This window comes from Micropterus salmoides, unplaced genomic scaffold, assembly GCF_014851395.1.
Source record: "Micropterus salmoides isolate LMB-PRFRI ecotype aquatic unplaced genomic scaffold, ASM1485139v1 Ms_hic_scaffold_1127, whole genome shotgun sequence".
Taxonomy (NCBI): domain Eukaryota; kingdom Metazoa; phylum Chordata; class Actinopteri; order Centrarchiformes; family Centrarchidae; genus Micropterus; species Micropterus salmoides.
In genome coordinates, this window is record NW_024040183.1 from 1 (window position 1) to 13,236 (window position 13,236).

A 13,236-nucleotide genomic window follows, 5' to 3' on the forward strand; every position below is an offset into this window, starting at 1 on the left:
CTCTTTTTCAGACCATTCTCTGTAAACCCTAGAGCAAGTTGTGTTGACCAAGTCTACATGCCTAAATGCGCTGAGTTGATGCCATGTGATCGTGATCATGTGATTAGCTATTTTTAACAAGCAATTGAACAAGTGTAACTAATAAAGTGGGCGGTGAGTGCACAAAAGTATTTACAGCCTTTGCTTTATACTTTGTTGAAGCGTATGATGCTACAAGCTTGGTACACCTATTTTTAGACAGTGTCTCCCATTTTTCTTTGCAGGACTTTTCAAGCATCCAAGGTTGGATGGGGAGAGTTGGTGCACAGCCATTTTCAGATTTCTCCTGAGATGTTCAATCAGGTTCAAGTCTGGGCTTTGGCTGGGCCATTCAAGGACATTCACAGAGTTGTCCTGTAGCCACTAATTTGTTATCTTGGCTGTGTGCTTACGGTCATTGTCCTGTTGAAAGATAAACCTTCACCCCAGTCTGAGGTCCAGGGCGCTCTGAAGCAGGTTTTTATCAATGATGTCTTTGTTCATGGCTGCATTCATCTTTCCCTCAATCCTGACTAGTCTCCCAGTTCCTGCCCTGAAAAACATCCCCACAGCATGATGCTGCCAGCACCATGCTTCATTTAAAGGATGGTATTGGCCAGGTGATGAGCGGTGCCAGGTATCCCCCAAACATGACACTTGTCATTCAGGCCAAAGAGTTCGATCTTTGTTTCATCAGACCAGAGAGTTTGTTTCTCATGGTCTGAGAGTCCTTCAGATGCCTTTTGGCAAACTCCAGGCGGACTGTAATGTGCCTTTTACTGAGGAGTGGCATTGCATTGCTGTCTGGATTTGCTTATCATACCCGTCGGTAGGACATCCAACGTTGATCCCGACAGAGTTTTTACGACGACACTCCAAAGCAATACAGTTCATCTGGTCTTCTACTTTTCATCCCCCAAAAACTCCACACGAAAAGTTGACCACAGTGTCATAGCCAGCCTAGCCAGGATGGCTAATGGCAAAATCCAACATGATCACAACAATGTCAATCGGAATAGTCCGATTGACATTGATAAGGGTCCTCTCCTCCAGGATCAAATGAGTGAAGTTTGATTTTCTGTGTTTACTAAAACATGGCAACAACCTAATGACTTTTCACAGCTGAACGAATCGACTCCCCCTGGGTTTGTTTACATCTGTCAACCCTGTGACTCAGGCAAGGGGGAGGTCTTGCCATAATTTATCGTGAGAAGTTGAAAATCTCCACTGTTTCTGTACCTTCTCGTCGTTCATTTGAATCCATCACCTACAACTGAAAGGCCCTATTCCAACTATGGTGGCCACTGTCTATTGTCCACCCAAGCCCAATACTGACTTTATAAATTAATTCACTGCTTTTCTTACATTTATGTGCTCACTCTCCCCTAATGTAATACTGCTGGGGAATTTTAATATACATATGGACAATACCTCTAATGCATACACAAGGGAATTTACATCTTGCCTCGACAGTTTTGGATTGGAGCAATATATTCACTTTCCCACTCACTCCAAAGGTCATGTTTTGGACTTGGTATGGTGCTCTGGTGTCACTCCTCATGGCTGCACTGCAACCGACCTCCCCATTTATGATCACATGTTAATTTCTTTTAATGTCAACTTAACATTGTCCAAAATAAAACTGCCGCATGTCATTTCATTCAGATATTAAGGACATAATTTAAATACTCTCTATAGTGAAATTGATTGCCGCCCCTGTTATTCCAACGATGGCTTACAAAACATTTTAAATTCTCTGGCTCCTTTAAAAACCTGGACTGTTTCCTGGTTTATATCAGAACTATGCCAGCTTAAAGTAAAAGGTTGTCGCATGGAATGCCTTTACAAGAAAACTGGACTTGTTGTGCACCAAGAAATGTACAACAAAAAAAACACATTCACAACTACAAGGACACTTTTTCTACAGCCAAATCCACCTATTATGCAGGTATAGTTAGTTCAGACGAAGGAAACACCAGAGCCTTGTTCTCCATGGTCAACAACATACAACCACCGGACTCTCTCGTGCAGCATCTGTACTCAACTGCTTACTGTAACTCCTTAATGTCATTTTTTAATGCCAAAGTACACACGATTCACCAGTAACTGACTACTAATACCTCTCACAGTTTGTCTTTTTCAGTTTGTCACAGTTTGTCTGTTCTGTTCATCATCTATCTGCTTTCTCTTGGTCATTTGCGGATCACACCCAGCTCTACCTGTCCATCAAACCTACCACATCTCTTCCACCCACCTCCCTCTCTGATTGCCCAATGGAAATCAAATCCTGGTTCTGTTGCAACTTCCTCAAACTTAACAGTGACGAAACAGAGGTTCTCCTCATTGGCACCAAATCCACTTTGACTAAATCTGACTCATACCATTGACAACTCCCCAGTTTGCCCCTTTCCCTCAGGTTAAGAGTCTGGGTGTGATCCTTGACAGCACACTTTCAGCCATCTCGTTCACACACTGGTCACATCCCGCATTGATTATTGTAATTCTCTTCTCATTGGTCTTGCTCTCAAATATATACATAAACTTCAACTGGTTCAGAACTCTGCTGCCCGTATCATCACCAGAACCCCTTCTATTAATCATATTACTCCTTTCCTTCAGCAGCTTCATTGGCTCCCAGTTAAATACCACATTGATTTCAACACTCTGCTCCTGACCTTCAAGGCCATTGACAACCTCACTCCTCTGTACCTCACTGACCTCCTTCATATTAACACCCCCACCCGTACTCTTAGGTCTTCTTCTTTTATTCACCTTACTGTACCTCCTGCTCGTTTGACCACCATGGGGTTCAGAGCCTTCAGCCGCTCTGCCCCTCGTCTTTGGAACTCTCTTCCACCAGACATCCGCAACATCGACTCTCTTTCCATTTTTAAATGGAAAGAGAGTCAATTCCGCCTAAAACACATCTTTTTAAACTGGCATATCCCACGTGATCACTATTTTTTCCAGTTGTTTATGCACTGTAATTATAGTTGTTAATTTTATTGATTTATTGCTGTACTGTTTTATTATGTTTTGTGAGGTGACCGTGAGTGTTCAGAAAGGTGTCTATAAATAAATAAATAAATAAATGTATTATTATTATATTCTGCCCCAATCGCTCATTTTGGCCAAGCGGCCAGCTCTAGCAAGAGTCCTGGTGATTCCAAATGTCTTCCATTTAAGGATGATGGAGGCCACTGTGTTCATTGGGACCTTCAAGATTTCAAACAAACTTCTTTCATGTTGTCATTATGGGGTATTGTTTGTAGAACAAAACAAACAATGCACCACAATCATATGCAAATAAATCCCTTAAGAAGCAGGCAAAAATCAAAATTCAAAAATACAGGCAAAGTCTAGGGAAATGAAGAAAGTCCAAAAACACAGGGGCAACAAACACTGGCAAAATGACACACAAAGACACAGTACAAAGACAAACTGGCAAAAACAAACACAAAGGTATGAATTTAAGTTGCACAAGAGGAAGGGCTCAACATAAAACAAATAACTAAAGAAATAGATACATTTAAAAAAAAAGAAGCTAATTATGCTGATTTTGTAGAGTAAAGGGGTAAAATGAGATATTTTACCATTTGAGCAACTACAACAACAAAAACCCAATATGTTCAAAATAGTTTGGGGCTTCTGAAAATATACTTTCATGGAAATAAGCAACATTTTGCAAAACAACTTCTAAACATGTAACATAGCAACGAATACTGGAGCAATGACTACCAAAGCAACAACCACCATGGGAACAGCTCCTGGAGCAAGTACTACCAAAGCAACGACTACTGAAGCCATGACTAACATAGCAACCACTACCGGAGCCATGACTACTAATGCAATGTCTGACATAGCAACAACAACCAAAGCAGCAACTCCTGGAGCAATTACTACTGAAGCAACGACTACCGAAGCAACAATCCAACATATCAACAACTAACATAGTCAAAGCAACGACTAACCTACCAATGACTAACATAGCAACAACTTCTGAAGCAAAGACTGACATATCAACAACTACCAAACTATAACTACTGGAGCAATGACCACCGAAGCAACAACTACTGAAGCAATAACTAACACAGCAACAACACGCCAAACGGCTCTAAGGCGAAAGCGGGAGGCTAATACCACCAGTGAGGAGTCTGACACAACAGAGATGGAAAGGCTAGAGGAACTGTTGGAGGAAGAAGAAAATAAGTCTGATGAGGAGGAGCTGGAACAGGATGTCCCAGAATGACCGATGAGGACAAAGAAAAACCTAAGAATACATCCTCCCGTCCTCTCAGACACAAGAGGAGTCCTCTGCCCCTGTCTATTATGGGCTCTTCCAGCTGTCTGACAGCTACTTCTGTAATTCTGGTGAGTATTTAAACTAGAAACATACCGAGAAAATAAAACATTATTTAAATAAGATATTTGCATATTTATAACTGTCTTCTTTTCTATACTCCCAACACCCGAAGCCTTCACAACATAATGGATGATATTAATTGCTTTGTGAAGACTGATTACTGGCTGTAAGCTTGTCTTCACCAAAGTGATACTTCATACATTCTAAGGAGGAGTACACACACAGATCTAATCAAGTTCATTTATATGCAATGGGTGGGTTATTTACAGTACACACATAGCATCAAAATTAGCTTAGCTGCTACTGGTCGTCAGACTTGACCTCAGGTGACAACTATAACAACAGTCATTACACCAGCCAGGAGTGCTAACGAACCAAGCAGTATCCATCACCTTGATAATGACCCCACAGAGGTTAAATAGCTGGGATTCCCAGTCAGAATTGAAGAGTTCTTGTTCTGTGTTAAGGAACCAGGGCAAGTACTTTTGTGGGGGATTACTGATAACAACCAGACACCTGCAGTTAAGTTTGTTAACACACTAGGCTTAGAGGGTGCTGCTCACTTTGTATTTTGTTTCTTACTGAACAAGTCAGAGTTTTGTTTAGTTTGATTTTGGAGTAGCAAGAGGCTATCTCTCATTTGGAGCAGCCTCTTTAAGTTATATTTGTTTCTTTGATTTAAGCAGCACCTACCAGCCCTTTTCCATTCTGTTTGTAAACCCTGTCAACAATAAACAACTTGCACTTTTACCAAAAACATTCTGGTTCATGTTGCTTCCCTTTCCCCACAAGCCTGTAACAATGTTTACAGAAATCCCTGAAGTTTACTTGACATGATTTTATTTTGTGATGATTAAGTGTTCCCTTATTTTTTTGAGCAGTGTACAGTCAACACCTCTCTAAAACAGTTTCAACAAAAATGGAACATCATTACCTTCAAGAAGGGAAGATTTTTTGCAGGACTGATATATCATTTTAGTTAGGTGTACTTAATAAAATCGGAAACTGAATGTATTTTTAACACACAGTGATGGGTAATAAAACAATATATTTGTGAGACCATATGTTGCTTACTGACAGTAGTAACTGCTGTTTTAACAAAGTGTTTTGCTTTTTTCCCTATCAAAACAGGGAAGTGTTGCAAAACACCCTTGAACGGTGTTTTTGCACCGAGAACTTCTTTGACGAATGTTAATGAGCACCTGCCAGAACACAATGCAATTCGAACGGCATTGTTATCACCCAAAGATTGTGAAGAATTCTTTTTGTTTAATTTTTATATCAATAATGAGATTTCTTTACTAAAGTAATTTGGTTTTGGTTCTTTTATGGGTGAATTTGCCCCCTCAATAACCAGAACTTGAGGTTAAACTGACAATATAGGTACAATCTCTGTAACTTGAGTGGTTTTGGGTGATATTGCTTAATCACTGAATTTTTCCTGATGAAAAAAAAACTAAGAAAATTATTATTGTATAATCTACAATTTGTTATATTTTTAAAATATTTTTTATATTAACACTGACTGATCAAAGGGATTAATGTCCTGATAAGGCTTTTAATTGTAATAATATAGAGTCAAGCAATCAAAAACACAAAAACACAGGCCACTTAAACCCATATTAACTGTGGATACTCTGTTGATCCTTTTACATCGCATGTAGAAATAGAGGCTCAGCAGCAGTTTTGGCAATTTGGTAATGTTTTTTTTTTTTTAGGTATGTTCCTATTTAGCTGACATTTTTATCCAAAGCAACACAATGGTGGATGTGGTTCTGTGGGAATTGAACCCAGGTCTCCCGCACTAAAAGAATGTGTGTTATCCACTGAATAGTTTTTTCTTTCTTTGTTTCGCCACATTTATCTCTTTTTCACTTTTCACACAAACCGGATGGAAAGTAAACTTCTTTGATTATCGCAATAATTTTTTAGTGAAAGCCAAGATCACTTTAAAATTCTATCTAATAAACTCAACGTCTGGCATCACTATAAAACAATTAGCAACTGATGAGAATTGAGATATTGCTGCCTGTCATGCACCCCTGTGGCGGGTGTCCTGGCCCATTAGAGGCGAGCCCCCTGTGGGTCGCGGAGGGTCCCCCCTTCTCTTCATAGGTGCGTCGGGCCACCGGGCCAGATGACCAATTCACCCCTTGCAGGTAGTAAACATATTATGAACTCTCGCTAATTTATGAGGTTATTCTCGTAATATATTTTGACTTTTTTCTCAACATGTCAGAAATCACGGATATGTAGATGAGATTCTGAATGTGCATAAAATTTTAAATATGAACAGAAAACCTGCTGAAACACAGGAGCTATTAAAGTCCAGGTGTTTATAATTGAAAAAGTGTTTAATGCTCAGACCTTACTAGGTGAAGTCCCCTAGACTCCCCACTTAAAAAGTGTCCCCTCCAGTGTTCAAATAAAACCTATGCTCTTGCAATTCTTCAAAAAAGAAGGCCTAACCTTTAAATTCACTTGAGTGAAAGCAAACAGTCTGTGTTTGACTGGTGGGAAGATTTCTAAATACCAGGTTAGGTTTGGTTTACAAATTTAGGCTATGATGTCTGGAGGGTGGTTATATGCTGATCACACTTATTCATTATTGACCATGATTACTGACTTAGGTTAAATTAGTTCTGCTACTGAACTTTTTTCATACTGTGGTGGGTAATGTCAGTTTAAGGTTGGGCACATGGGAGGGCATAAAAAATCTCACCTAGGGCTCCAACACTATCAGGAATCACCAAACAGGCTCCATAAGAAACATTCTCATGTCACAACTGATGACAATCTTTTTCTGCATGAGCAGTGTCACTAGTTATACTAGGCCAGTAAACACGCAAACAGCTGTTTTCTCTTATTTTATCTGATTACACATGGCGCTTCCACATTCCGCTGGATTGCCATCTCACTTTTCCAGTTAGTTTGGTGGGCTAGAAGGGATGAACAGCATGAGTCGGCAGAACAGCCAACCGCTGTAACAGTGTCACGTACAAGTCTACTTCCTCCTGTCAATCATCTTGAGTGGTACCATTGCATGAAAACCAATCAGACATTTGGAGGGAGTTGTACATGGGTTTCTATCCCATCAAAAGCAAAAATATCTGACATTTCTGCATGGCAGCACATAACATACCAATGTAGAGGTGTACAACCTGTTGTAGATGTTTTTCCGAGTCCAAAGTTCAACAGGCAAATGACGGAAACAACCAGATCATAACTGCAAAGAGACTCTTTCTTAAACTATAGTAGATTTGTTTGAACTTTACTGAACATGGACTTAATGTCTAACTGCATTAGCCTGCAGTTGTCACTGGTGATAAACATTTAGCTATCCATTTTCTCTGTCGAATAAAGTTGGTGGTGAATTTTTGATTAACATTAGATGTAATTTAATCAAAGTATTTCCATGACTAAATTATTTATTATCATTATAATAAGTAGTCTGGGGAATTTAAACATATTTAAAGTATAGTTTTACTTTAAAAAAGAAAAAGGTAGTTAGAGAGGTAAATAACTGAGTAAACATGTCTAAAAATAGCCCCTCTGTGTCTGCTTTTCACCACTCAGGCTGTACATCTGAGCCGCTCCCCTGGAGACTGTCAACAGGATTTTTTGATACTTGAGACCATTTTCATTGTGGATCAGATTTCCTAAAAATGGAACACTGACTTAATTGTTCTTCCTTGGCTCCAAACACAATAACTTCAGTTTTATCTTTGTTTAATTGAAGAAAAGTCTGGCACATCCAATTGTTGACCTTCTCAATACAGTCACTCAGTGGCTGTATGGGATCATAGTGCCCTGGTGATATTGTTATGTAAATCTGTGTGTCATCTGCATAATTATGGTAACATATTTTGTTCTTTTTCATAATCTGAGCCAGTGGAAGCCTGTAGATGTTAAACAGAAGTGGCCCCAGAATGGAGCCTTGGGGAACTCCACAGGTAATTTTTGTTTGCTCAGATGTGTAATTAGCTATAAACACAAAGTAGTCCCTGTCCTTTAAGTAGGATTCAAACCAGTTTAGTACTGTGCCAGAAAGACCAACCCAGTTTTTATGTCTGTCCAATAATACTAAGGCTGAAATTCTGCCACTGTCAGTGTTTAAATGGATGTCATTGAAGACCTTAACAAAAGCCGTCTCCGTGGCAGTGTGCCAAGAATGTCACACTGCCACGGGCAGGGAGTAGCCTAGTAGCTGCCTCTACAGTCTCTCCAAGCCTGAGCGAGAGGCTATGGAGACATACATCAAGGGCTCTCCTGTGGGTGCGGGGTTTTTCTTTGTTGGTATGAAGGACGGGACGTTGAGGCCGTGTATTGACTTCAGGGGCCTGAATGACATAACAGTGAACAACAAATACCCGTTGCCTCTCATGTTCCCACTGTGGTCAAGCTCCGACTTCCCCGCACCATGAAAGTGCACCCCTCCTTTCATGTCTCCCGGATTAAGCCTGTCTCCATCAGTCCTCTGTTGCCTCCCCCCAGAATGGCTGATGATGCTCCGGCTTACACTGTTAACAGCCTTTTGGATTCCTGTCGCCGTGGGCGTAGAGTACAGTACCTGGTGGATTGGGAGGGTTACCTGAGGTGCGCTGTTGGATTTCCCACCGCCAGTCTCTCGTTGGTCCGGGACTTCCATCGCTTGCACCCTGGCCAGCCAGGAGGCGGCCGTCGGAGGGGGGCTACTGTCACACTGCCACGAGCAAGGAGGTGACAGCTGGTGTGTTGTGTGTGTATAAAATACACATATATGTGTTTGAGTTATTTTTTTCTTTGAGTGTGTGAGAGATGCATGGTGGGTTTTAGTTTTGTCTGTCTACATCTGGTGTCCCCCTCTCTTCCTCCTCCTCTCCCTCTCGCTCTCCTTTCCATCCCTCTCCCTCAGGGTGGAATTAGCTTTGTGACATGGTGCATTATCCTGCTGGAAGTAGCCATCAGAGGATGGGTACATGGTGGCCATAAAGGGATGGACATGGTCAGAAACAATGCTCAGGTAGGCCGTGGCATTTAAACCATGCCCAATTGGCACTAAGGGGCCTAAAGTGTGCCAAGAAAACATCCCCCACACCATTACACCACCACCAGCAGCCTGCACAGTGGTAACAAGGCATGATGGATCCATGTTCTCATTCTGTTTACGCCAAATTCTGACTCTACCATCTGAATGTCTCAACAGAAATCGAGACTCATCAGACCAGGCAACATTATTCCTGTCTTCAACTGTCCAATTTTGGCGAGCTCTTGCAAATTGTAGCCTCTTTTTCCTATTTGTAGTGGAGATGAGTGGTACCCGGTGGGGTCTTCTGCTGTTGTAGCCCATCCACCTCAAGGTTGTGCGTGTTGTGGCTTCACAAATGCTGGTTATTTCAGTCAAAGTTGCTCTTCTATCAGCTTGAATCAGTCGGCCCATTCTCCTCTGACCTCTAGCATCAACAAGGCATTTTCGCCCACAGGACTGCCGCATACTGGATGTTTTTCCCTTTTCACACCATTCTTTGTAAACCCTAGAAATGATTGTGAAATACTCAGACCGGCCCGTCTGGCACCAACAACCATGCCACGCTCAAAATTCTTAAATCACCTTTCTTTCCCATTCTGACATTCAGTTTGGAGTTCAGGAGATTGTCTTAACCAGGACCACACCCCTAAATGCATTGAAGCAACTGCCATGTGATTGGTAGATAATTGCATTAATGAGAAATTGAACAGGTGTTCCTAATAATCCTTTAGGTGAGTGTATATACACACAGGGACTAACGCGCAGGGCAAGAGCAACATAGGTGACTGAGATCAGAACTGACGAGACAGGCAGGAGGAGAGACAGCAGGGGAAAACAGACAGCAGAGACAGACAGGCAGAGGGATTACTGGGGGAACAGACAGAACACTGAGTTTCTCTATGCTTCCTCTCTTCCTGAAGCGGCTGTCTGACACTGTCGATATCAAAGCACATATTGGAACACAGGTACGTCTTTAGAAACATCGAAATCACAGTTAAATAGGCTGTTTTTTACCCAAACATGATCTTCAACATGACACTTTATGATCAATCTGTCATCGATGTATGAGAGTTGTCTTTGGACATCGTAAATTTATCCTCAGCACAGAATAAAAGCTGCACTGTCCTTTATAACACAGTGACTCTGTAGACATTAAGGCAAAACACTTACTGTGCGCAATGAACAGTAACTTTTCATATTGTAGCTGCACAGATTGAACATTCCTATCGTAGTTATCAGCTGGATATGACGTGAATATTTCTGAGTGAGGATGACTGTGGTGCAGCTGAAACAAATAAATGTAGTTTAAATTAGTTTTTCATTATCTGTTGATTGCCTGTCTGAATGTGTTTTGATAGCATTTCAGAAAATACGAAATGAGCAAGATTTTATAAATGTAACAGATGTCTAAAACTTCAGTCAGTTTGAACCTGGACACATTTTAAATTACAAAAAATCACTAATAGGCCTACTGAGTTGGTGTGTCACTTTACAATCACAGGTCCATGAGGAGCCTAAACTATGTCTAATCTGTTAGATTAATATTTTCATCTTCAGTTATTGCCACCAGCATTTAGTCCCGTCAGGTTACAGCTGAATAAACAGGCCTGTAGCTATTTAAAATGAATAACAGGCTGTAGGAGAATCCCAGCTCATTATCATTCATTAAGGAAACTCCAGTCTTCTAAATGATGAATGAGCAGCACTGTATAAAAGTAATATTGTTAATGTATCGATCCTGCGTTTTAGAGCCAATCATGGTCCGCGTTGGCAGCATTCATATTTCTAGCTCCACCCGATTAAAATGGAGCCTCTGCCTTTATTTACCCGTTGCCATGGTGAATCGTAGTAGCGGAGCTCCATTGATGATGGCTTTTTTCCATCCCCACGCACGTGCTTCCATCAGGCTCAACATACTCAGAGTTGACTGAACAACTTAGAGAATATAAGCAAGATACACAAATGGCATCAGATTATGAACAGGTAAATACAGAGTGACATTTATACCTTAAACGGCATTTCAGAATGATGGCATGTAATACTTATTTTGTCCTCTTGGAGGAGCTCTGGTTCCAAGAAGATAGCTTTGATTATTCTTTAAACAATCCTTTGCTCAGTATAATTTAATAATTTAGTTATTTAACATTAAATTTGAGCTGGAAAATTAATTGAGTAGTATAGGATGACATTTCTTTATCATAATTTCTAAAGGAAGTGTCAGAAAGTGTTGGGAACAAAGCATTGGTTACAACATAAAATGAAGAAATGTCAGGGATCCTTGCTGAAAATAAAAGCGCTGCAAAAGTAACTTATTTAGATTCTTACAACAATATCAACAACATGGTAACATAACTACTCAAATGGAGTGGAGAGACCTGTTAACTTAAAGATTTATTAAATTAAACAAGGTAATACTTTGAGTTTTGAGGAGACTGTACTCCTTGTTTACACAAAGGAATTCAGGGCTGTCCTCCTCTTGTGTTCTGGAGTTTCTCACGAATTCACGTCTGGGTGTGAAGAGGAGAATATCCTTTGAGGTAATTAAACAAAGAGGGAGGTCAGTTGCCATGGTTACGTGTGTGGGGGGGCAGTTTAGGGTTTCCTGCCCTCTCTTAAAGAGTAATCTCTGGTTAGTGTTTCTTTGTCATTTTAACAGTCAAGCACCGAGTCTTATCTGGCTGCTGCACCAGAGGTGGCAAGTTTTACGATGGAACTGCCACAGAAACAGCACTTCACCTCCTCCTTTGGTCGCTTCAGCTGTCTGTTGAGGGTTGATATCTCAAACCCCCTCCTTTTCTTTCTCTTAGGGAGAGAGAAAGACTTTGGGATCTCCAAATTGATTTGATATAAAATGAACAAATCCACACTGGTTTGATCACAACATAACACAGAATGTTTTCACTCCTCTGTTTTCCCCTGCTGTCTCTCTGCCTGGTCAGTCCTGTCACCTGTGCTGCTCGTTAGTCCCTGTGTATATATGCCTGGTGTTTCTGTTCAGTCTCTGTCTGGTTATTGTATTGTAGTGTGTTTACACTCAGTTGTGTTGTTTGGAAGAGTGTTTTGTTGGATTCTGAATTACCTGACTATTTTGGACTTTGTCTGCACCTTTCTGTGTACGCCCTGTGTTCTCAGTAAGTGTTAATAAAATCCCTGAACTCTCTCTCTGTTCTTGGTGTCTTGCATTTGGGCTCACACTTCTACTTGCACTCATTCTGAAAACCATGACAGTTGAGTACTTCATTAATTCACCATGCTTTTTCTGTTACCTAATCAAGACAGGAAATGAGAAGGCTCCCAGCACACTGGGCCCCGAGGAGCACGGCTGATGCCACTCTAATAATCAGAGCACAAGAGCTTGCCACCACAAAGACCAGCCATGAGCTGCCGGACAGCTGAGAGGAGCAGGGTGTAACCTATAGTGGCAACTGAAGTCCCAGTGTGTTTTACCTTTTTGTTTGCATGATGTGCTGAACTGCTAACTCAACCTTTTTTTTGGTGTTCAACTTTTGCCTCCACATCCCCTTAGTACCCCTTAGTAAGACACTTTTGTTTTTAGCTTCCCGTTTTGGAAGTTGTTTTCTGTTACCCTTCATTGTAAGTAAATGGCTTTTTTTATTTTCAATGTAAAGCTGTTTCCTCCTTTCCTTCAAACCTGGAACCATTATTGTCACTAACCTCCTCCCCCTGGACTTCCAGCTGAGGTTCGTGACAATAAGTTACTACACTAAATTTATTGAAACTGACAGGTGTGTAGCTAGTGGACAAATAAAGTGTAAAATCTGTAAAAATGAACAAACTCAACCTGTATACCCAACCTGTTTCAAACATTTAAATTTTAAAAAGTAAA

The 13,236-nt window shown here is 40.8% G+C and overlaps 1 long non-coding RNA gene across 1 annotated transcript; it reads left to right on the forward strand.

Annotated features, from left to right (window-relative positions):
• Positions 1-10,200: 10,200 nt before the first annotated feature.
• Positions 10,201-13,017, forward strand: LOC119898442. Its single transcript, XR_005443542.1, has 2 exons — positions 10,201-10,354; positions 12,665-13,017. It is a non-coding gene; the product is annotated as an uncharacterized LOC119898442 (long non-coding RNA).
• The last annotated feature ends 219 nt before the right edge of the window (positions 13,018-13,236 follow it).